The sequence below is a fragment of the Podarcis liolepis genome, assembly GCF_965112155.1.
Source record: "Podarcis liolepis genome assembly, chromosome: 9".
Taxonomy (NCBI): domain Eukaryota; kingdom Metazoa; phylum Chordata; class Lepidosauria; order Squamata; family Lacertidae; genus Podarcis; species Podarcis liolepis.
Window position 1 is genome coordinate 14,224,076 of NC_139564.1, and position 24,569 is coordinate 14,248,644.

The 24,569-nt window shown below is 44.3% G+C and overlaps 1 long non-coding RNA gene across 1 annotated transcript; it reads left to right on the forward strand.

Moving 5' to 3' along the window:
* The first annotated feature begins 1,243 nt into the window (after positions 1 to 1,243).
* On the forward strand, positions 1,244 to 15,035 carry LOC310686048. Its single transcript, XR_014515679.1, has 3 exons — positions 1,244 to 1,872; positions 3,595 to 3,646; positions 14,616 to 15,035. It is a non-coding gene; the product is annotated as an uncharacterized lncRNA (long non-coding RNA).
* The last annotated feature ends 9,534 nt before the right edge of the window (positions 15,036 to 24,569 follow it).

The window sequence follows — 24,569 nt, forward strand, 5'->3', positions numbered from 1 at the left end:
CTGATTCACAGGATTTCCTACGCTGTTCCATCTTTGCAAGCTGATATGGAGGAAACTGCCCATCTTCAAGCCAGACCAGCTTTTAACACAGTGCCCAAGGGGATAACTGCGTGGTCTCAGTGCAACTGATCCAAGCAAGACAAGAGTTTCAAAGTGATCCACCATGAAGGCCTAGCGAAGGCCAGGGAAAATAAACCAGTGTACACATGCACCCCTTCAGGTGTGCAGTCACTACAACTCTGGCAACAAACGCTGAGAGCCGAAATCAAATGAATGGTCTAGGAAGCATCCAACCCTGGCAGAATGAGGCCCAGAGAGTGGGGGGGGGATCTGAGGTGACAGGAGAATAAAAGGGAGACAACTGAGACCGTCCCTCCTTCGCGGATGCTTTCTTCTCCATCTTCCTCTCTGTCGGCTTTCTTTCCTCAGATGGCACTTTGACAGAAGATTAATTCAAGTCAGCTGCTGAAAATAATTATTGCATTATGGGAGCAGTAATCATTATTTAGAACATGATTAAATATGTCTGCATCTATTGACTCTGCCTATGATTTATGTATTTGTTTAGTCAATAGTCTAATGTAAATGATGTAATTAATTATAGATGGTGGTGTCAGGTCATTGGTAAAAACAATTTGATGAGAACATAGACTCTGGTTCTTCTTTTTAAAAAAGGGGGAGGGAAAATACCCCACCACACGCTCCCTCCCTTTCATGACAGATGCAAAGAGGGGGAGGGAGCGGGAGGGGAGGGCAGAGTTGAGGGAATTCCAAAGGGTGTTTTTTCATGTGTGAATGGCGCTCCCCGGCTCTCAATTTGCATGTTGTCTTTCTCTTGTTCGGCATTCGTTTTAGAAATTGAAATAACTTGTTAAGCAAAGGGGAAGGAAGCACATGATTGCGAAGAGGACACAGGGGACCAGTAAGGGTGAGCCGCTAAAGAGCCAGCTGCTCCCAAACACGAGGGAGCGTGCCACGATCATTTACCGCTTCATAAAATTAAATGTTTTCCAGATTAAATCACTAGGCAGCATGCAGGAGGCCTCGTATCTCTAATAACAATTTTTCAATCAATATCGGGAGGCCTGCTGGTATGAAAGCACAGAGATGAGGGGGCTTGAGGCGGTTTGGGGAGGGAGGGAAGGGGATGAGGGACGGACCAGGAACCGTGAGGAGAAAGAGTGACATTTTGAATGCTGCAGCTTTCAATCAAGCTCAAAGTTTATATATATATATATATATATATATATATATATATATATATATATATGCGCATGGTGTATTCTCCATCACTGTGAGTCTATTCCCCGTAGATTTTTCTCTTAACTGATAATTCGGTCAGTCACATTCCTCAGAGGGAGGTCACGGGTCACCCCAGCCCCTGTCAGGCCTCAGAGAAACCATTTCCATTTTAATGCCACAGCTATAATCTATCAAAGATGTGATGTACAAGATACAATGAATTTAAGTGGTCTTCATATATCACCGAGCTTTCATGCCTTCACCTGGGTAATAGTCTGAATTACTCTCCCTACCTCACAATCTGTCACCCCCAGTAAAATAACTGCCACACCAGTGTTAATGGCAGGTGTGCCCAAATTGCGGCCATGCGTGGTAGCCGGGGACATTATACATCATAAATGTTAGCATTTGGCGTTTAGACCGGAGGCGACGATGACAGGAAGTCCTTCCGCAGACAGTGGAATATTTCAGAGCCCTTCTGCTGCTGCTGGTTGTTCGTTTGCTTATATTTTGCCAGACACAAAACGGATGGGATAAAGAAGAGCAAAGATGTCTTCCAAAAGCTGCCACTCCCAGCAGTCTTCTCGTGCAACGCCAAATCTTGCCTCCACCCTGCACCACCCTATGCAGGTAAGCAGCAGTGACAGGAGGGCAGCTTTGTGGCACTGCCCTGGCTGCTCCTGACAGGGGTACCAGGCCAACGTCCATGATGTCAAAGGACCTCTCCCTCTGAGATGTTTTGGCTCCACCAAGAACCATGAACTCTTTCCAATGCACTCTGACAAGATAGATATGCATACAAAGTTTCTACTGGCAAGACGACCCACTGAAGAGTCCAGAGATACAGTGGTACCTTGGTTTATTAACTTAATCTGTTCCGGAAGTCTCTTCTTCAACTGAAACAGTTCTTAAACCAAGGCGTGCTTCCCCTAATGAGGCCTCCCGCCGCTGGTGCCCTTCCACCATTCAGATTCCATTCTTAGGCCAAGGTAAAGTTCTCAAACCGGGACACTATTTCCGGTTTTGCGGAGTTTGTAAACCAAATTGTTCTTAAACCAGACTGTTCTTAAACCGAGGTACCACTGTACTTAGGACTTGTGAACAGTCACATGGATGCTAGACATACCTTGGTCTATGTAGCTCAATATTGTCTACACTAATAGGCAACTCATCTCCAGACAGGGTGTCAGGCTGGATAGCTCAGTAGATTAGAGCATGGTGTTGATAATGCCAAGGTTTGCAGGTTCGATTCTCCGTAAGTTACAGCTGTATATTCCTGCATTGCAGGGGATTGGACTTAGATGATACTCAGGATCCCATCCAACTCTACAATTCTATGGTTCTATGGTTCCTGTCCTTATCGGAGATGCTGGAACCTTTCTCATGTCATGCATGTGCTCTGCTTTTGAGCTAAAGGTAGAGGTAAAGGGACCCCTGACCATTAGGTCCAGTTGTGACCGACTCTGGAGTTGCAGGGCTCATCTCGCTTTATTGGCCAGCATGTGGCCAGCATGACTAGGCCGCTTCTGGCGAACCAGAGCAGCGCACGGAAACGCCGTTTACCTTCCCGCTGGAGTGGTACCTATTTATCTACTTGCACTTTGAGGTGCTTTCGAAGTGCTAGGTTGGCAGGAGCAGGGACCGAGCAACAGGAGCTCACCCCGGTGTGGGGGTTCGAACCGCCGACCTTCTGATCGGCAAGTCCTAGGCTCTGTGGTTTAACCCACAGCACCACCTGCGTCCCTTGCCTTTGAGCTACAGGGACCCTATTTAAGTAATGGTTGCTGCTTGACCGTCGGCTGCTGTGGTCATGCAAATGACAGGGGTGACAGCTACCGGTTTCATGTAGAGATGCTGACGGAATTAGCACCTTCACACTATTTCAAGTGGCCCACAAGCCTGTTAGTTGTCCGGGTCTCGCCAACCCAGGAGATAACATGGGTGCCACCAAGTGTGTAAATCAGGCGTAAACTACAGATCGCATCCGGGAGACCCCATTCTCCACAAACAATTCACGCAATGTTCAGTGGGTATAGACACAGTTATTTGTCATGACCATAGTGATAAGAATCTCACCCTTGGAATTAGCCACCTAATCAGAGGCCAAGAGGTCAAGACTGGGTAACAAAGACTACTTATGGAGAAACAAACAGGGCAGTATTTTCTCAGGATAAACATACTCGAATACATTCACAAAGACAGCAGTATGTGCTGATAAAACATGGGCACCGCTGCTTTCCAGACAAAGGCTTTTCCCCACCCCGTGGGAAAAACCTTACCTTGCAATAATAATAATAATAATGAATCAGGTGACCATGCTACTTCCATGACCCCAATGTTTGCTCACTTTAGGAACCACAAAGCTTCCTCTCAGTCTCCCAGGATGTGCACAAAAGGATATTAGGTATGTTTCCTTACTATTTATCCCGTCGTTAGAAGAACCCATTTTCCTCTATTTGCCCACTTGGGTGATCAAAGCAAAGATTTGCTGTGGGATTCTCTGCCGTTTCCAGTGTCAAATTGCATCTTATCTGAAACGTTGCAAAATATGATCTTCTAATGTTAGGAGAACAGTGGGATTCTATGATTATTATTTTAGAAATCCAAGGCTAATGCCTTTTAGATGCTAAAAATAAATCATCGCCAGACACATGCCACTGAACTGGGGATTTTAAGGACTCTTCCAGACAATCTATTTCATCATCTTTCATCCTGATTTGCTTGCACGAAGCTTACACAGAGGTCAGACTACGGCCCGTGTTTATTGAGCAATTCTTCTGATTTGCTTGCAGGACAGTTATATGACAAGGAGGAATAATCCTGAATTCATCCAAATTTGCTTGCCGGGTGTTTGTACATCTTTGTTCATTTTTATGAAACAAATATGCCCCACGGAGGACCTTACGCTCCTTGAGGTCCTGAGCCTTAAGGAGATTAGACTGGCCTCCACCAGGGCCCTGCGGGATTTGACATCTTTCCTCAGGGTCTGCAAGATGGAGCTGTTCCATCAGTCTAGGTTCAGTCTGACTCCTTCTCCCCTTTCATAAGAACTGCATGAAAATGGCCTCCCAATTTTTCTCACAGGCTTGTATAAGTTCAGCATTAAGGTCCCCAACCCTAATCTGCAGGTTGCCATCTGTTTGGATTTTATTCTGATCCTGATCTGATTTTACGGTGTAATTTAATTGATTTCCTGATTTTATGTTAATGTCTTATACATTTGATGTTAGCTGCTCTGAGTCCGGTTTTGGCTGGGGAGGGTGGGGTATAAATAAATTATTGTTATTATTATTATTATTATTATTATTATTATTATTATTATTATTATTCAGTGCATTCCTCCTAGAAAGTAGTGACAGTCTGGACGGACCTTAATTCTATTGATTTCCTTTGGTTTCTGGGTCATGGCTGGTGTGCGGTGACACGACACCTTAGGCTCTTTTGAGAGGAAGGGTGGGATATAAATTTCAGTGATGATGATGATGTTCTCATCCATGAAAATACACCAAGAAGATTGAGGGAGGAGGGCACCACTGGGCTTTGCCACCCAGCAGGAATTGGGAGAACAATTCCCTTATTTTTAAAGCAATCGTATATGCCTCCAAGAATGAGATAGAGGTGAATTGTTAACAACACCATCAATATTGAACTTCTGTTTAACCATGAATAGAGATCTGTCATAAATGAACGGATTTGTTAATCAGGTCTGTTAATTGCAAAATGGAATCACATGCTAAATAGAAGTGTTTTCTTTTCTATTTCCTGAATCAATTCCCACCCCCATATTATGTACTTGTGAATGTTGCGTATTATTTATTTCCAATAAATTGGACTTTCCTCTTGCTTGACATATTACACTGATCTATTGCTTTACTCTCATTTTGTCCTGTTAACTAGAAACCTACTTTATCATGAAATATGTTTCTCATATTTTCTCCTACATTCTGAGTGAAACACATTGATAACCGTCGTAAATTTCAAAAGGCTTTCGCTCAAAGCATCTTGCTCACGGGCAGCTGGAGAGGAACAGTGAGTCAATCCCCGTTGCATTATCAGGAAATACACAGCCCCAGTTCATGCATTCGTTTGGAGGCGGTGAGCAATGAAAGAGGAGCAGCACAAGGCCAGCTTTCAGAATGAAGTGCACCCCTTGAAATGATTCTAAACTTGCACAGAGGACCAATCTGTTCAGTTTTTGGCATTCAGAAGGGAACTATGTTGTTTAAGATGCCAGTGCTAAAGAACACAATGTGCATGCAATTGTTCCATCCCTGACCCTTCCTCAAGCAGGCATGGGGGAACTCATGCCTGGGAGATGAATGTGGCCCTCCAAGCCTCTCTATCTGGCCCTTGGGATTTTACCCCAGGCTTCCAGCTGCAAGTCTCATGAGTATGGCCAATAATAATAATAATAATTTATTACAGTGGCACCTCGGGTTAAGTACTTAATTCGTTCCGGAGGTCTGTTCTTAACCTGAAACTGTTCTTAACCTGAAGCACCACTTTAGCTAATGGGGCCTCCTGCTGCTGCTGCACTGCCGGAGCACGATTTCTGTTCTCATCCTGAAGCAAAGTTCTTAACCCGAGGTACTATTTCTGGGTTAGCAGAGTCTGTAACCTGAAGCGTCTGTAACCTGAAGCGTATGTAACCCGAGGTACCACTGTATTTATACCCCACCCATCTGGCTGGGTTTCCCCAGCCACTCTGGGTAGCTTCCAACACAATATTAAAATACAGTAATGCATCAAACATTAAAAACTTCCCTAAACAGGGCTGCCTTCAGATGTCATCTAAAAGTCTGGTAGTTGTTGTTCTCTTTGACATCGGTGGGAGAGCATTCCACAGTGCGGGTGCCACTACCAAGAAGGCCCTCTGCCTGGTTCCCTGTAACTTAGCTTCTCGCAGTGAGGGAACTGCCAGACGGCCCTCAGCGCTGGACCTCAGAACGATGGGGGTGGAGACCAAATTCATGGACACGTGGACTTACCTAATCTTGTGGGTGCAGGCCATGACATGTGCCATATTTCTCAGATTTGAGAGCAACCCAGATTACCCAAAACTATAAAAAGGAAACACATCGCTGCTGTGGAGACAGACACTAAAGAAACTGAAGAAGTCTTTCTTGCAGAGTAATCCTCATCGTTTTCAGAAAGGAACATAAATCTTCCCTACACCAAAGAAACAAGCAGCGGGTGGAGGGGTAGAATGTGGCCTGCATTGACTTGTCATGTTAGTTAATCGTGTCTGTATTGGCTGGGAAAGAAGAAGAAACATTCCTCTCTGCCACTCTCCACTCTTTGTACAAGCAGCTATACTGTACAATTATCTTGGTATCTTTAAGAACAGTGTTTCCCCTACACACACACACACACCCTGTAGATGTTGATTACTGTCACATAGGGATGTAAGAATGCAGAAATTTTCATACCAACCTGCCTTTGTCAGCAACCGCACTGTTTCTGTTTTACTGCAGTCCAGTTTCTACCAAATACTGCATTATGCACCTCGCTGTCCACTACTTACTATTTTTGTTCGGGTCTAATGCACCATCAAATCTAATGAGCACCGCAATTTTAAGAACCAAAAAAAGGATTTGCTGGAGAATGTGTCATTGAATCTAATGTGTACCTTCAATTTTGCAACGTAATTTGGCCAAAAAAGATGAGCATTAGATTCGAGTAAACGCGGTATCATAAATTGTGTAACTTATGTAACTGCTTATGTAACTGGCATTCATTTCCATGTAAAAGAAACGTCAATGTTACAAAAAGAATTGTTTGCAAGCTTAAACAAAACAAAAACACAATGATGTGAATGAATACCAATTGTATTTGCTTAACTGATTTCCATTCTTGACCACAGAAGAAGCATATAAGCTGCAGCAATTTTCACTTCTGTTTTCATTTCAGTTGGTACTCTCTGACAATCCTGCTGTCAAGTATTCCCCCCGACCAAAGTGAGGGATGCTTCTTTTGGCTTATATCTGGACCACATCTTGTAGAGCATCCTTTGTAAAGGTTGGTTGCCATGCCAGCTAGAAGGACAGGTGGAGAAACCAGTCCATCCCAGTCAGTTTCACAAATGTTCAACCGCAAATCTGTTCCACTTCCACATGATTTTGTATATTTTTAAAAGAAATAAATAAAAAATTAAACTGCATGTAGATTTGCTTTATTCATCACATATGAATTGCCATACACCAGAGATGGAGAACTTGTGGACTTCCAGATGTTGTGGAACTCCATCTCCAGCTAGCTCCAGCTAACAGGACCAGTGGTCAGCAATTATGGGAGTTGTAGTCCAACAATATCTCGAGGGCACCAGGTTGGAAAAGGCCAATAGGAATGGCTCGTGGGACTGCTGCTTTCCCCCACATATTTATAGGAAGCTTGCTGCATCCCAAGTCAAGAATTACAGGCTTAATTTGCAGTATTGATCCACACCAGCCCTTTGGGGACAGTGAATTTCCATTTTTAAACAAATAGTAAAATGTTCATTCTAATGCATACGGTTCACGGTGCATGAAACCAGAGGATATTAACCTGATGTTATTGACATGAGTTAGGATCCTCAGCTCTGTTGAGTGCCTGACTCTGCACATTCATTTCCCGTCTGTACACGAAGGTCAACAATAAAGGAGAGCGGAAAGAACAACCTAGCACCAAAGGCGGGTGCAAAGAATGGCTGAGTCCATGGAAAAGGGATCGTGGGACTCAAGGCAGCTTGCAAGCCACATTCTTAATGAAGAAACTCCACCCACTCATTCCAAATTATTATTATTATTATTATTATTGACTTACTAAATTTATTACTCACAGCAGCTCAAGCTGCTTTCTCGCCATGGCAGCTCAAAGCAACTTGCAATATCTTAAGCAAAAAACAAACAAGCACAGGCATACATTACAAGCAGCATTTTTTAAACACATACACCATTTAAAGCACAATTCTATTTTTTAAAAAAACTAGATTAAAATGTCCCACCCATGGAAAATTCAGGTGTTGAAACAAGTTTCCCTAAAAATAATTTTTAAAAATATAAATAAAACCAGCAGTTTAAAAATAAAATTGCAATGCATGTCAACTTTACATATCTGGGCAGGTTTGCCTAAACACAAAGGTACAGTGAAGGTTTACCTCTCTAAGGTCAATAAGCAGGGAGTTCTAGAGTATAGTTGCTTCCATGCTGAAAGACTGATTGCATGCACTCCATTGCCTCGCTCTTCAACATGCTGATTTTAGTCTTTAAAACCCTAAATGACATGGGACTTTGGTATCTGAAGGAATGCCTCTACTCCTATGAACCTAACTGCACTACTACCGTCTTCAGAGGAAGATTTAGATTGCCTCCAGACTGCTTGCAAGGTTTTGATCTTTTCTGAGTGCTACCTGGGAATTTGGAACATTCCCAGAGGATCAACCTTTCCATAAGAATGAACACTGGGGTGCTTCTACATTCCTATAGAAAGGGGGTACCACTCTGCTAGGACGCGAGTGGCACTGTGGGTTAAACCACAGAGCCTAGAGCTTGCCGAAAAGAAGGCCAGCGGTTCAAATCCTTGCGACAAGGTGAGCTCCCGTTGCTCGGTCCCTGCTCCTGCCAACCTAGCAGTTCGAAAACACTTCAAGTGCAAGTAGATAAATAGGTACCACTCCGGCGGGAAGGTAAACGGCATTTCCGTGCGCTGCTCTGGTTTGCCAGAAGCGGCTTAGTCATGCTGGCCACATGACCTGGAAGCTGTACGCCGGCTCCCTTGGCCAATAAAGCGAGATGAGCGCCACAACCCAGAGTCGGCCATGACTGGACCTAATGGTCAGGGGTCCCTTTACCTTTACCTTTACTTTTACCACTCTACTGGAATTTGGTGATCTCAAGCTCAAAATCCTTGCAAAATCCCAGTAGCTTAATATAGATGTTAAACTACACAGGGAACAAGATGGAGCCCTCCAATGCCTCATCTGAAGTTAATTCATAGGATCTACAGCAGCATTTACCAAGTGTCAGCTTCTGAAGGAATGGAATCACTTTAAAGTGGTATCCTTGCTCCCAAACTAGCTGGACACTCTTGAATAAAAAGGTTGGGTACTTGTGGCTATCCATATGCTGTTGGTATCCGACTCCCACAACTCCCAGCTAGCATGTTGTGTCATAACACTTGAATCCAACAGCAATCCAGACACACAGTCAGAGGTTGCAGTGAGACAAGCTTAGGAGCCGGACCAGCATGCTTCTAGAGCTCAGGAGACCACCATGCCTAAGGCTGTCAAATGGGAGCTCCCAGGAGAATTTCCTATGTCATCAGAACCAGGACCTCTTAAGCCTAAGGAACCAAATGCCTCACCCAGAGCACACAGCAGGCAGAAGGCTATCAAACAGATGAGGGGTACCTGTCTTCTGGCCCCGGGATTGAGCTTTTAATAATCTGAAGGGTCAACAAGGGGGTGAATCCTAGAATAAATCTGGAAACAGAGGCTTAAGAGTCTTCAGTCCCCCCTGAACCTCTGTCGGAGCAAGGTGCCTTTTCCTTGGGATCCAGAAATGACCAAAACATGACATGACCAAGGGTCAGGGATGATGGGAGTTGGATGAAAGCAATATTTGGAGAGTTGCCGGCTTTGTGCCCCTAGTATATGTTATTCACAGATGCCAAGAAGGACACATTCTCATTGCCAATGGCCCTGTGGAGGTTGTCCACTAATACCAGCTGGTGGGGCAAACAAAAGTTCAGGTTGGTTGCCCTCATGCCCTTTTGAGTGTCAGAAACAGCCAGTGCCCCACCAACCTCAGCCAGTCCTCACCTACTTATCTTCTTTCTTACAATCAGTATAGAAGGTGGCCCTCACTGTCACCTTCCTTCTCCTTAGTCCAAGGATTGCCCTTGCAGAATTCATCAGTAAGAAGGATGGGGACAAAACTGAAATTCATTGGCTCTGCCTGTCATTGGCTCTGGCTTCACCTATTGTTGCTCTTGCCTTTTGCCCAAAGGACACTAGACACTGCTGGAGACCGGGCAAAGCTCTTAATACAGCAGTTCTCAACCAGTGGGTCCCCAGATGTTGTTGGACTACAACTCCCATCATCCCTGAGCTCTGGTCTTGCTAGTTAGGAGTGATGGGAGTTGTAGTTCAACAACATCTGGGGACCCACAAGTTGAGGAAGGCTGTCTTAATATGTTCTTATGGCAGTACTCATGGAAGACAGCAAATGTACCCATTAAAAAAAAAGCATCCATGCCTCATTTCTAATGAAACAAGCTAATTTTTTTTCATTATCAGCCTAATATTTCAGTCTAATGCAAATATACAGCAATAGGCTATCCCCCTTCCTTCCCCAGAATATCACCCCCGGTTCAAAGGAGACTTTGTCTATTAAATACCAACAATGTTTATCTTTTACTAGGAACATTTAATGAAATACTTAGGTAATTAATTACCAACTCCATGGAGAGCAACCATTATTGCTTTTATTTCAAATGGGCACAAAGCTGGGTAACTTGTGGATGAGAACAGCATAATACCCTACGTAAGCTTTGGTGGTGACATAAATAACGTGGCACAAAAATAGCAACATCATCTAGCTCAGCATTGTCTGGAAGAAGGTATCCAAGGTTTTACATTAGGAATCTCTCCCAGTCCTTCCAAATGCCTGGAATTGAACCTGGAACCTTTTGCATGCATAGGAGACGGTCTGCTTCTGAGCTATGGCTTTTCCACCACAGCCAGACCATCTCTGACCGGATGTGACTGCAGCCAGCAAACTTGCAATAGCCGGTGAAAAGCACTTGGTGCCACAAGAAGCATCTTAGCAAACTTGCTCTCTCCTGGGGAAGGCAAACCTTTTCATAATAGTGTTACACATCCATGGTAACAGAGTTCACGGCTGCAAGGGCACCCAAAACTGCTAGAGTCAGGGAGGGTTAGGGATTAATAAATTTAGATAATATCTGGAGTATTGAAGGGAAGATGCCAGGTATTAAAATTTAAAATGCAAGCTGCTTCTGCTTCTTCTTTGGCAATCACTCATAGCTGAGTAAGATTGTCTTCCATCAGCACAGTTTTAACAGTGAGTCTGTAAGTGACTGTGGAGGCCAATTCTGGATCCACACATCCTTCTACAGTGGGGACATAGGTTTCTGGGCAGGAGTTGATCATGGTGAGGGTTTGTCAAACGTGCCTCCCTCTTAGTGCGTTTCTCCCTTTCGTCCTGAGTTTGAGCGTCTTCAAAGCCCATGACACCTTTGGTAAAGGCCGTTCTCCAATTGGAGCGCTCGCAGGCCAGTGTTTCCCAGTTGTCGGTGTTTATACTACATTTTTGCCATGAGAGAGTCTTTGAAACTCTTTTGTTGACCACCAGTATTACGCTTTCCATTTTTAAGTTTGGAATAAAGTAGTTGCTTTGGAAGACAGAAGACAGAAGTGCCTGGCGTGCTCTGGTCCATGGGGTCACGAAGATTTGGACACGACTAAACGACTAAACAACAACAAGTTGCTTTGGAAGACGATCATCAGGCATCTGCACAACATGGCCAGTCCAATGAAGTTGATGTTGAAGAATCATTGCTTTGACGCTGGTGATCTTTGCTTCTTCCAGCAAAACCATTGCTGTAGGCATCATGCAGGGAACTGTTAGGTAGGGAGTGTGTTGTTGTGCTCAGGCCCTGCTTGTGGGCCTCCCATAAGCATCTGGATTGGCATTGTGAGAACAGGATGATGTGCAGTCCAAGACAACCTGGTTGCTGCAAGAGACTGAAAAATGGATATCACTCTATATTTAACTATGGTTCATAATGGTGACCAGCACTCCTGGACTGAGAAAGCCAAACCATGCATGCAATGAAATGCAGTGATGTGGATAGTTCCCCCTTCACACACTTCAACCTGTCAGGAGCTCATCCTACACTCGAGTAGGACCCTGGTAGGGACACATGCCCGACTGGCATGTTCTCTCCTTCCTGGTCAATCATTCAGTAGCTTCAAAAGCTTTCTTCAGCCCGAACATCACAGCGACCGATGCCAACAGACATTGGCACACTTAGGGATTCGCAGAGTCTTCGCAGCTTGCGTTGCAGACCTCAGCAACTCAGCATTTTGGCTAATCTACTTTATTTACATATAAACACACACGGACCACAGCAACATGGCTCCCTCTCTCTCTAGCATCAGACAACAAAGAGAAAAAGAACAAAGGACAATAATCCCACTTCACGGAACACAGTAACACAAACATCCTGTCTCTGTCACTTCCCACTCTGTGGAGTCAAAACATACACCGTCATGTGATAGACAACAATCCCATGACTGCAATCATGGAGCAGGAATTCTAACACAACCATTCTAGAATGTAGGAGGAGCAGGGGCAGGTGGTAATAGTAGTCTGAAAATGGAACAAGCCACAGATCCACAACCAACTGGAGAAGCGTGGGAGACATTTTCCCTTGCATTATTAATCCCCAGATAGAGGGAGAATTTCCGATGGCAGTGAGGGATGTATATGGGGAAAGGCCATAGCTCAGGATAGAGCTAGAGCACTGATTTCGTCCTGGGCATCTCCAAGCAGGGCTAGCAATTCCTCCTGTTCGTTTGGTCTCTACCTAGATGTAATATAGGAAGCAACCATAGCTAAGTAATCTGCATAGTGTGCAAGAGGTTTTTTCTCTGGCATTTCCAGGTGTGGCTGGCGAAAACATCTGTCTGATGCCCTAGAGATCTACCATCAAGAAGGCAATATTAAACTAGAATGATCTGGGAGAAGGATACTTCCTAGTTCCTGCATTTCCTAGTTCCTGTGTTTAATCGTAATAACAGAACCAGCATGTCTACTCAGAATGCCAGTGATCTAGAAAATCTGTTTCCCCTCTTCTTCTTCTGACAGTAATGGAACAGTGTTACTTTAAATGTTGTTGTTTTTCCCTGTGTTTTGTGTTAATGCCTGAGAAAATGGGATAGTCACAGACTCGTGGATTTAAACAAACTTTATTTGGGCGCTTGACTGACTGGCAATTGTGGGCAATCATTTTAGCTGTCAGCAGGCCTGCGGCAATGTGTGAGTGCTCTTCCATGAAATGTTTATATTTCATAAACAAAATGATGTGCTTAACAGTCGGAGCGATGGGAGGGTTCCAGCTAATGCATTTTCCAATGTGTGAGGTAGATTATTAATGCGCTCCAGTAGCTGTTAATTTCAGTTTGCCGGAATGATTTATGGGGAGGTAAAAGAGAGAGACATAATCTAATTGAGATCAGAATCACTGGTCTAGGAGACGAGCACCAGCAAGGACCCCGTGCCGCAACAGAATGATTAATATCTAATAAGCAAATAACCCGTTAAATTGTTATAAACATTACTTTTGACAACTCTTTTGTCAGCAAATGAAGGAACAAACAAAACAATATATGCTCCTCCCTGAAAGGATCCTGTAGACTTTTTTCTTTTTTGAATATCCCAATAAAATATGCACGGATAAGTATTTTCGCAGAAGGTTATCCTATTGGCAAGGAATCATCTGCCCTGATCAAATTTAAGTTAGCAGTGGAGGCATCTTTATTGTATTGTTGAACAACAATTGAACTACCAGAGCAAAATCAATCTTGAGATGCAAAGGGAGAGAGAGAGAGAGAGAGACTGTCTATGTTTTCAGGAGACTACATGGCTGAGTTCTCTCTGGTCATTATGGCTCTAGTTAGTATGTCAGTCCCTTATCTCTATTTTGTCTTTTTGTCTTAGAGATGAAGGAGAGAGTACTTACTCCTTGATGTTTGCATCTCCTTGAAGGGCGCTAATAGGAATTATTATCTTGGAGCAGCATTCAACATGACTAGGGATGGAATTTTCTAAATATCTCAATGCTGAGATAGTCCACACAGATTTTTTTTTTTTTAATCATTTCCACCTCGCTCCTGAATCTTGATAAGAATGTGAAAAACATTGCATATTTTACACAAAATATGCATATTATATACATATAAACTCTAGGTTTCCTAAAACAACCAGCAGGTAAAAATGCATGTACAAGAATATAAAACTACTTATGTAATATTGTTATTATATCATGTTCAGCTCTTTATATTTTAAAAGGTCTCCAAACTATTTAACAAGATAAAATGCAAACAGGTAAAATTAATTTACCCAAACCCAAAGCAAAACAATGTACAACTCAAAATTCTTTAAATGATCATCCTACAGTATAATAAGAAGGACCGGTCCTACCCCACCCCATTAAAAGATGAGCAACACAATTTGATTGTTAACAATGTTAACCATCAAAATATTGGGTAAATAAAAATGTCTTAGCCTGGTGCCCCAAACTGACAACGATGGTGTTGTGTGCCTTTCTCTATAGCATATTCTAAAAGTTTGCATCTACTTTGTTAATAGTTCCACTTTATTCTGCATTGGTCAGACTGAATCTGGAGAACTGTGCAAGTACTGTTACTGCGGCCCGTGTTTTGTCAGCCCAAAGATGGAAAATGAGCAAGGTCCCAACAAAAGAAGAATGGCAACTTAAGTTGACAGAATATGCACAACGCGCAAACTTGACATATAGAATAAGAGAACAAGAAGAACATACGTTTAAAGAAGATTGGAAAACATTTACTGAATATATGGGACATAATTGTGTACAGCTGAAAATGCTGGCAGCATTAAGATAAATTCAACAGTTTAAACAAGTTTCGATGGATGCAATAATGGAATACTGAATGGCATAGTTTTTGTAAAATATGCAGGGATTTATGATATGTAAAATGAACCATGGAAAGAGAAGAAGGGAAGTCATTGATATCTTAAGGATGTAAAATGAGTAGAATGGTACCTCTGGTTACGTACTTAATTCGTTCCGGAGGTCCGTTCTTAACCTGAAACTGTTCTTAACCTGAAGCACCACTTTAGCCAATGGGGCCTCCCACTGCCGCCAAGCCGCCAGAGCACGATTTCTGTTCTCATCCTGAAGCAAAGTTCTTAACCCGAAGCACTATTTCTGGGTTAGCAGAGTCTGTAACCTGAAGCGTATGTAACCTGAAGCATCTGTAACCTGAGGTACCACTGTATTTTAAATTGTAAAACAGAAAACTTAATACAATTATATACACACACAAAAAAGACTGAATCTGGAGTACTGTGTCCCATTCTATACACATTTTGAGAAGGACATTGGAAAACTTGAGGCTGCCTAGGGCAGGGATTGTCAACCTGGTCCCAACCACCCACTAGTGGGCGTTTCATGATTCTAGGTGGGCGGTAGGGGGTTCTACGGCACAAGCTGAATCCTCCTTCCAACGAGCACTGGTGGGCGGTAAGGAAATTTTACCATCAAGAAAGATGTATTAGTGGGCGGTTGGTATAAAAAGGTTGACTACCCCTGATCTAGAGGAAGGCAGTCAAGGTGGAAGCCAAGGCTGGGGACCTACATTTAGTCCACGTGCAGTGGGCTAATTGAGCAAGAAAGGTTTGGTTGAGACAGTCTTAGTGCTGAGCTGAGCTGGAATTGGAGCAGAGCTTGGCACTGGCATTCAGCTCTACAAAGCACAAAAACTTCCTAAAAGGCAATGAGTCTCTACAACAGGGATGGGGATCCTTTGGCCTTCCAGATGTGCTTGAACTGCAGCTCCCATCATCCCTGACCATTTGAGATGAGGGCTGGAGGCTGATGGAAGCTGGAGTCTAGCAACATTGGAAGAGCCACAGATTCCCCATCCCTGCTTTCCAGAGATGTGTTGGAGCATCCATAAGACAAGTAGCTGAGTCAAAAGAAAATGTGTTAGCTTTACTCTATTGCTTTTATCACAAGACCCTTTAAGAGACTGCCCTGAACCTGTTAAACCCCAAAAAGAGATCTTCCCTTTCCTTCAACAGCCTTTGGAGAATAAGCCAAAGTAGGAGCAACATCAATGCACACAACTACAGCAGCATTGAAAAGGTACCAAATTTCAGTTTTGAAATAGAAGCTTTGAGTTCTGGCCTAGCACTGGAACAGCTGCTGAAAATCTATTTTCCTTTTGTTTAATTTAGTCCCTAACCCAGCACATGACTCATTCTAATATTAACTATGAGAAACTTGGTGGGTTGTGGTTGTTTTTTTAATCAAAATAAAAAGATCTTGTGGAATTTGTGTTTATTGTTGCCTTTGGCTTAGAACCTAATTGTACCCTTGCAGATGTCAAGGCGTGGAAAAGTCCTTTTTAAATCATTTAATACGTTACTCCTGCTGGTGATGTGGAATTCTTCCAAACAAAGTCAGGAGGGGCATTTTGTCCTGTCCTGTTTCACCCCAGAACTTCAGACCCCAAACCCCTTAGGCTGAATCAGTCCCATTGGCATCAAAGAATTCAGCTAAAACAAGCATTCACTTCTGATGCTCGCTTGTGTCACATGTTCACAATACTCCCAGCAATCCCAAACCAACTCTCATGCAGAGGCAAAGCAAGCCGATTGGACACCTGGGGCTACCCGCCTGCGGGGGTGGGGCCAGCCACCCATGGGCGGGGCCAGCTGGGGCAGGACACTCCGCACGGCCTCTGAGGAGTCTGCCTGCCTCCTCCCACTCAGCCGCCCCACAGCTGAGGGGGAGGCCATGTGCGGACCATTTGGGGCAGCGCGGAGCCTGCGGGTTAAAGACGCTTCAGGTTAAATCTTTTCAGGTTGCGTCCCGCAGTGACCCGGAAGTAACGGAATGGGTTACTTCCGGGTTTCGCCGCTCGTGCATGCGCAGACGCTCAAAATGACATCACACTCATGCGCAGAAGCAGCGAATCGTGACCCACGCACGCGCGGGTTGCATTCCTCTCAGGTTGCAAACTGGGCTCCGGAACGGATCCTGTTTGCAACCAGAGGTACCACTGTATAGGTCAGGGAATCCAGCTTTTCTTGGCACAGAATTTGAGCTGCCTTGGTGAATAAATCACTATTTCCCCTGCCTTTTTAGCACAGTAGATACACATGCCTTCCCATAATATCACTCTGGGTGTGGCTTGTTTGCCTCCGTTCCTGAAATAGAACCATGTGAAGAAAAATACCCATGGAGTTATCTTTACCTCCGATGGTATTTGGGGCCATCTATATAGGCCCTTAGGGACGCCGGTGGCACTGTGGGTTAAACCAAAGAGCCTAGGACTTGCCAATCAGAAGGTTGGCAGTTCAAAACCCCATGATGGGGTGAGCTCCTGTTGCTCGGTCCCAGCTCCTGCCAACCTAGCAGTTCGAAAGCACGTCAAAGTGCAAGTAGATAATTAGGTACTGCTCCAGCGGGAAGGTAAACGGCGTTTCCGTGCGCTGCTCTGGTTCGCCAGAAGCGGCTTAGTCATGCTGGCCACATGACCCGGAAGCTGTACACCGGCTCCCTCGGCCAATAAAGCGAGATGAGCACCGCAACCCCAGAGTCAGCCACGACTGGACCTAAGGGTCAGGGGTCCCTTTACCTTACCTATATAGGCCCTTATCATCTGTGGAACAAAGAAAGGGATTCTTCCGTTCCTTCTTAGATACGCCACACATTGTGCAGATGCTCATCTTAGATCCAGCTGCATTGGAACACAGCACGCTGCCTTCTCCTGAGTTAGAGCAATGGCCTATCCAGCTTCATATTGCCAACCCTGGCTGACAGCAGCTCTCCAGGGTTTCAGACTGGGATTTTTTTCCTAGCCCTATCTGGAGATGCTGGGTATTAAACAAGGTCTGTCTGCGTGCAAAATAGACACTCCACATTTGAGCTATGGCTCTTCCAGAATATTGACATCAATGGGTATTTTATCATTGGCTTCAATAGGATACAGTTTGTTGCTATAAGCTCCTCTCCTGCCTCCTTCACTTCCTCTCCCTCATTTAGTCAGACTAGCCTTGGGGAACCTGTGACCCTTGATACGCTGTTGGACAACAATGATCTATACATTCTTGGACTGCAGTGCATGGTCAATGGTCAGGGATGATGGGAGTCGTAGTTCAAATCTGAAGTACCACAAGTTCCCATCCCTACATTAGGCCAATAAATTGCCAAGATTTCTCAAGTAGCACACCCCATTCTAAGCAGTATATAAGCCCGGGTGGGCTAGGCCTATGAAGCAAATTCTACACATTAATTACAGTCTTCAAAAATAATGAAAGTTGGATGTGACCTTTAAAACACTAAAAATACAGTCCCTACTAATACGGGTCCTTTTATGCCTAAACTGAGCCGTCCCCCCACTGTAAATTACGAGGCTAACAGCTGGCTGCCAATGAAGCCAACTATTAATTGTGCGCTCACCACACAGCCTCGTGTAAATCAATATGAGCAATGAGCACTGTTGCCTTCTCCTATACAGAGGTGATATAGATACCCAACCCACAATGTGAAGTAATTTAAGGCCGGCTGTCAGATCTCTTGGGCTAGCCATCATCGGTTGCTTTGTTGCCATAAACAGAGGGAAAGGGAGAGAATGAAGGAAAACGCCGGCTCCGTTTTAAGCAAGTTAGTCTAACTACAGCCATGGCAACACAAAAATGGCCGGGGGGGGGGGGTTGCCCAAAGGTGCAGGAAAATCAAGTGCTTCAAGGGTGGGGCTCCTTTCTTCAGCCTGAGGGCCTTATTACTACATCGGCAACCAGGGATGGATGAGGCCAGAGTAAAAAGCAAGAGGAGCAATGCTTGTTATGCTCGGTGCAATGGGTTACATTCCAGCATGCAAAAGTTGAAAGATTACTACAGCCAAACTCACTTGAGGAGTGCTGTGGCCTGGTGATAGACTCAGCTACATTAGTCAAAAAAACAGTGTTTTGAATGCATTATAAACATGCAACACCAGATGGCGCTGGAGAGCACAAAACTTTTCTATGCAATTTTACATAGCGGTTTTTCTCTCTCTTTTGTTATAATGATTTAATTTATGACTTATTTATACCGGGGGCTTTTCCCCCTGTGTGTAGATTTACCCATAGCCTCAAAGGCCCAACATAGAGGGTTCATTCAGCACCCAAGTATGAGATTCCCCACCCCGATTTACTTATTCAACTAGACGAGGGACAGGCAACATTAACAGCCAGAGAGCCACATTGCCTTCTGGACAACCTTCCAGGGATCATGTGTCAGTGGTGGGTGGGGCCACAGGCAAAAGTGGGTGGAGCAACACATGTAAATTTTACCTTGGTACGTACAATAAGCTACTTTGTGTCACACAAACATCCCCTCTGCCTACATCCAGTCAAGCAAAGGGTATTATCAGAATTCAAGGACACATTTAAGCCTGGCAAAGAAAACCTTAGAGGATGTAAAGCTGGGCTGCTGAAAGGTCTAGTGGGGGAGAAGAAGGAGGAGGAGGAGAAGGAGAAGAGTTTGGACTTGATACACTCCCCTTAAGGAGTCTCAAAGGTCACCCAGCAGCTTCATGTGGAGGAGCGGGGAAGCGAACCCGGTTCACCAGATTATGAGTCCACCGCTCTTAACCACTACACCATGCTGCAGGCAGTGTGGCCTGGGATAGTCTCCTAAGGAACAGGCAGATAGGCCTGGGAGGCCTTCTGAGAGTCCTGAGGACCAGATAGAGAGGGTTGGGAGGGCCGCATTTGGCCACCAGATCTCAGATTCTCCACCTGTGAAGGAGTCATACATATGTGCCCTGATGAATGACATTATTAACCAGCGCCACCAGCATTTTCCCTCATCCTTGATTCCCATGCCTGCTGCTTCTCTGCTGTGAAATCTCCCCCACTCGTTTTTTTGTACCATGACTAACCTTCTCCTTGCCAATACTTCCCCACCCTCAAAAAAAGCATTTAAAGAAACCCAGGTCTCCCTGGAACATAGCTTAAAAACTGGCTTAGGGAGCACTTTGCTGATCGAAAGGTATGGTGTTGCCGTGAAATCTAAATGCAAATTCCATTCATCTGTTTCCATTTATATCCCGTCCCATCCAGTAGCAGTCTTTGTGCAGCTTATGCTAAATCTTTCTCTATTTAGCACTTTCTTTCTTTCTTTCTTTCTTTCTTTCTTTCTTTCTTTCTTTCTTTCTTTCTTTCTTTTTCCGAGGAAACAAAATCTAAGCCAGATAAGTGCAATAGATATGAATCAGAAAACAAAGCAGACTTAACAAAAACCGTGCACAAAGTCATTCCGAAGTCCAGGTCAGATCCCCAGATTCTGATTCAACACAGTTGACTTTTAGATGGGACTATTCCAGGACTATTGTGGATTGTTTGAGCCCCGGAGTGCCATTACATTTCAGGATGAAATCCTTTGGATTGATAAAGTCAATGCACTTGTTTCCATCCTCAAAGGTTCTGACTCGTCTAGCATGGTGGTGGTCGGTGTGTTTTTTCCCCTCTCCCCCAGTTCAAGGAGAAACACAAAAAATGAGAAAACTACCAAGCTGAAAAAGAGTCATTGTGATGTAGCAGAGCATCGCTCCACAAACCGTGTTTCTGGCAGTAGATTGGATTACCTGTATATTGTACAATAAATGGGTTGGAAATCCAAGCAGCCGCTCCACTTGTTTTTGTGTGTGTGCGCATGGGGCAAAATTCATATGTCAAGAAGCCTTTGACAAACGTTATTTCCATACTTAAATTGAGCAATGAATTGAAACTGGCAAAAGGGAAAGAGAGGGGGAGAGCGAACGTATGCCACAATGGCGCCTTTTAAAAATTGCTTTATCTATTGATGGTTTTGTCCCACACTCAAAGCAATTTCAAGACTTTCCAGAATGTGAAACCTGGAAGAAAACTGAGTTCTAATTAAATCAGCAAAGGTTCCTTTATTTCCCGCGAACAATGAGAGTCAAAAGTGATCTTTTCCACAAGGAAAAATTAAATTAAGCTTGGTGTGAGACGTCTGCTATTCCCAATGCATTTCCACATCAAATGTTTATAACAGCTTTTATTCTCTTCATAATGGTGTCAATGGAAGAGGGAGAATCTCCCCAAATATAGAATTCCAAAATCTTCCTTTTGCATTAGAATACATTCTTCTGCAAGGCTGGAGCACAGAAAAGGCCATTCGCTTCTAGTGTGGCTTCAGTTAAGTGATCTGCTAAGTTAATAAATCCCCTTATTTTCATATTTAATTACAGGAGTGCAATCTAAAGCAAATGCACAAAGACCGCCTTCTTAGGGCTTGTCAGTGGTGGATAATTGTGGTATAGCAGGATGCGTTAATTTTTACAATGATATTCATGACTTAACACAAAGGTTCATTAGCTTGGGGAATTAACTAACAGAACATTGCATTTGTTCACATCTATCTGTCTAGGCTTCAATCTTTTTTATTGTTATTGCCCATGCCCACTGGGGATGAGCCACATTCGAGTAGGTTGTAGGCACCTACCGGTTTACAGACTTTCTAATACAAAAAGTATCACGCACGCACACAGAGAGAGAGAGAGAGAGAGAGAGAGAGAGAGAGAGAGAGAGATTAAAAAGTCAAAGATAGTTTAATTAGCCAAAGGTCTGGGAGAAGAGGAATGTTTCTGCCTGGCAACTAAAGATATGTAGAGAAGGCACCAAACGAGCCTCCATAGGGGGAGCATTCCACAAACAGGGAGCCACCATCGAAAAGGCCCATTCTTGTGTTGCTTTATGTGTCAAAACTAGCACTTTGAATTGGGCCCCAAAACTAATTGGCAGTCTGTACAGGTGGTGCTGTGGGTTAAACCACAGAGCCTAGGACTTGCCGATCAGAAGGTCAGCGGTTCGAATCCCTGCGACGGAGTGAACTCCCGTTGCTCGGTCCCAGCTCCTGCCAACCTAGCAGTTCGAAAGCACATCAAAGTGCAAGTAGATAAATAGGTACCCCTCCGGTGGGAAGGTAAACGGCGTTTCCGTGTGCTGCTCTGGTTCGCCAGAAGCGGCTTAGTCATGCTGGCCACATGACCCGGAAGCTGTACGCCAGCTCCCTCGGCCAATAAAGCGAGATAAGCGCCACAACCCCAGAGTCAGCCACAACTGGACCTAATGGTCAGGGGTCCCTTTACCTTTACAGTTGTGCCAGGATTGGTGTCATATGCCCCGGGAAGCAGCCTGGCCACCAAATTCTGCACCAGTTGAAGTTTCCGAACCATCTTCAGAGGCAGCCCTACTTATAACGTGTTGACACATTCACTGCCTGGGCTGCAGATGTAAAGGAGAAGTAGAGTTGTGTGTCATCAGCATATTGCTGACAACATACTCCAAAACTCCAGATGACCCTACTCAGTGGTTTCATGCGGGATGGGTGGGTAAAGTCAAACCCTGAGGAACCCCACATTGAAGGCTCCATGGGGCTGAAGAACACTCCCCAAGTATCGCCCTCTGGGAGCGACCATTCAAGTTGCACAGGAACCATCACAAAGTGGTGCTACCCACTCCTAACTTGGCGTGCGGCTCCAGAAAGAGACCACGGTTGATGATATCAAAAGCTGCTACAAGGTTGAGAAAAATTAACAAGGACACATTTCCCCTGTCTCACTCCCAACAGAGGTCATCATACAGGGTGGCATGCCGGCTCTGGACGATAGGATTTGGACTCCAACATCTGCAGAACATCACATTGTTACTCTTGGTCTAGAGCAGCTTTTCTCAACCTGTGGGTCCCCAGATGCTGTTGAACTACAACTCCCATCTTCCCTAGCTAGCAAGGCCAGAGCTCAGGGACGATGGGAGTTGTAGTCTGACAACATCTGGGGACCTACAGGTTGAAAACCGCTGGTCTAGAGGAAGCACTTTCAAAACGGAAGGCAATTGTACATACTAAACTCGCACTGCCTAGAAGGATTCTTCTCTATCACAAGAAAGCAAAGGAGGACTTGTGGAGGTAGGTATGGCTTGGCTGAAAGGCAGGGCCAATATCTGCTGCTTCTTAAGGGATGCTGCAGAGGCTTTCCTGTTGGATATTTTGGAAAGAGAAGCTGTTGAGCATGTCGTTCTGCTTCTCAGTGGGTGAAATGAAGAAGGTAGCATGAGAAGCAAAACGCCTCTTAAAAAAGAAGTGTGGACAGTTATTGTGAAAAGTGCAAGGTCCTGCTTCTTCCCCACTTCTCCACCAGCATTCACTGACTGTAAGAAGGTGGGGACCAGAGAGGAGATACTACACGTAGAAGCTACCTCTGTATGGAGACCCACCTCACTCAGTGAAAACCAGGGTGCCAGAGTGCACTTAGCGCACACAAAGCAGCATAAGGAAAAAAGGGGGGAGTGCCAATTACATATAAGAGCACCATGGAACACCCCAAAATGGTGGATTTGTGATTTCACAAGCTTGGGGGTCAGACAGCTAGCAGGGGAAGAACAGGGAGCTTACAATTCACAAACCAATTTGTGTTGTTTCTGCAACACTGCAAAAGTGCAACTCATGCATATGTTAATGAAATTGCAAAGAAAGCTTTGGCTCCATTTCATCAGTGCTACTAGATTAGAGAGGAACAACGCAGTGAGTTTACGTGTCTTTAGAAAACACCCAAGTGAAAGGGGGGGGGATTTGCACTATTTAGCATTCAAAATAAAATTGCACCAGCATGAGCAAAGAGTAAGGATTGGGAGAGGGGGGGGTTAAGAACCTGTGATTAAGATCATAAACCGGGCCATAAGATAAGTCGTGTTATCTAATAGTTTGCAAGCTAGACTAATTATTTTCTAAAAAGAGAGCTCCTGGGATTGGAATACCCTGGCCTCTAATATTTATGGGGGCAAATTTGGCTATTCAGTAGTTAACGAAAATCAACTCTGCATGTGCTTAGAGGTACTTCCATCCTTACTGCTTCACATTTCGTAGGCCTTATCATTGGCATTCAAGAGGCACTTCTGACCTCTGTGTGTAGAACTAGGCTGAGATTTCTCAGATTCTCCTGCCCCTCAAAAAACAAAACAAAACAAAATCACGAAGTATTCTTTTTCTAAGGTTGAATCCTAAACTCAGCTGGGATTAAGACCCAGAAGTATCTCAGTGGAACCTACTTTTGAGTAAACATGGACACCATATGGAATTTGTTTTGTACATTGATTGATGCTTGCTGCTCTAAAGTTAAACTTTGGGGTGTGTAGTCCTTACCTCTGTCATTGTCCTCTCATTGTCATTGTATGGTCATTGTCCTTATCCTCTCCCTCCTCTGCTGTCTTCCTGTGTCAGATGTTTGACTGTAAGCTCCTACGAGAAGGGAGCTGTTGCTTTCTAATCTCGCTCTTTAAAGTACCAAGTACAAAAGCATAGCATAACAAAATGAACAGCAGCAACAACGACAACAACAGCCCATGCAGAAATGTTGTGCCACTCAAAAATTAATCACGAAACAAGAACACAAGCCTCATCTTCAGACTCACGTTGATTCAAAGGCAAAATAATTCTACTAATTCTGTGCAAATATAAATATGTGCCTAATATTTATGGATTGGTTT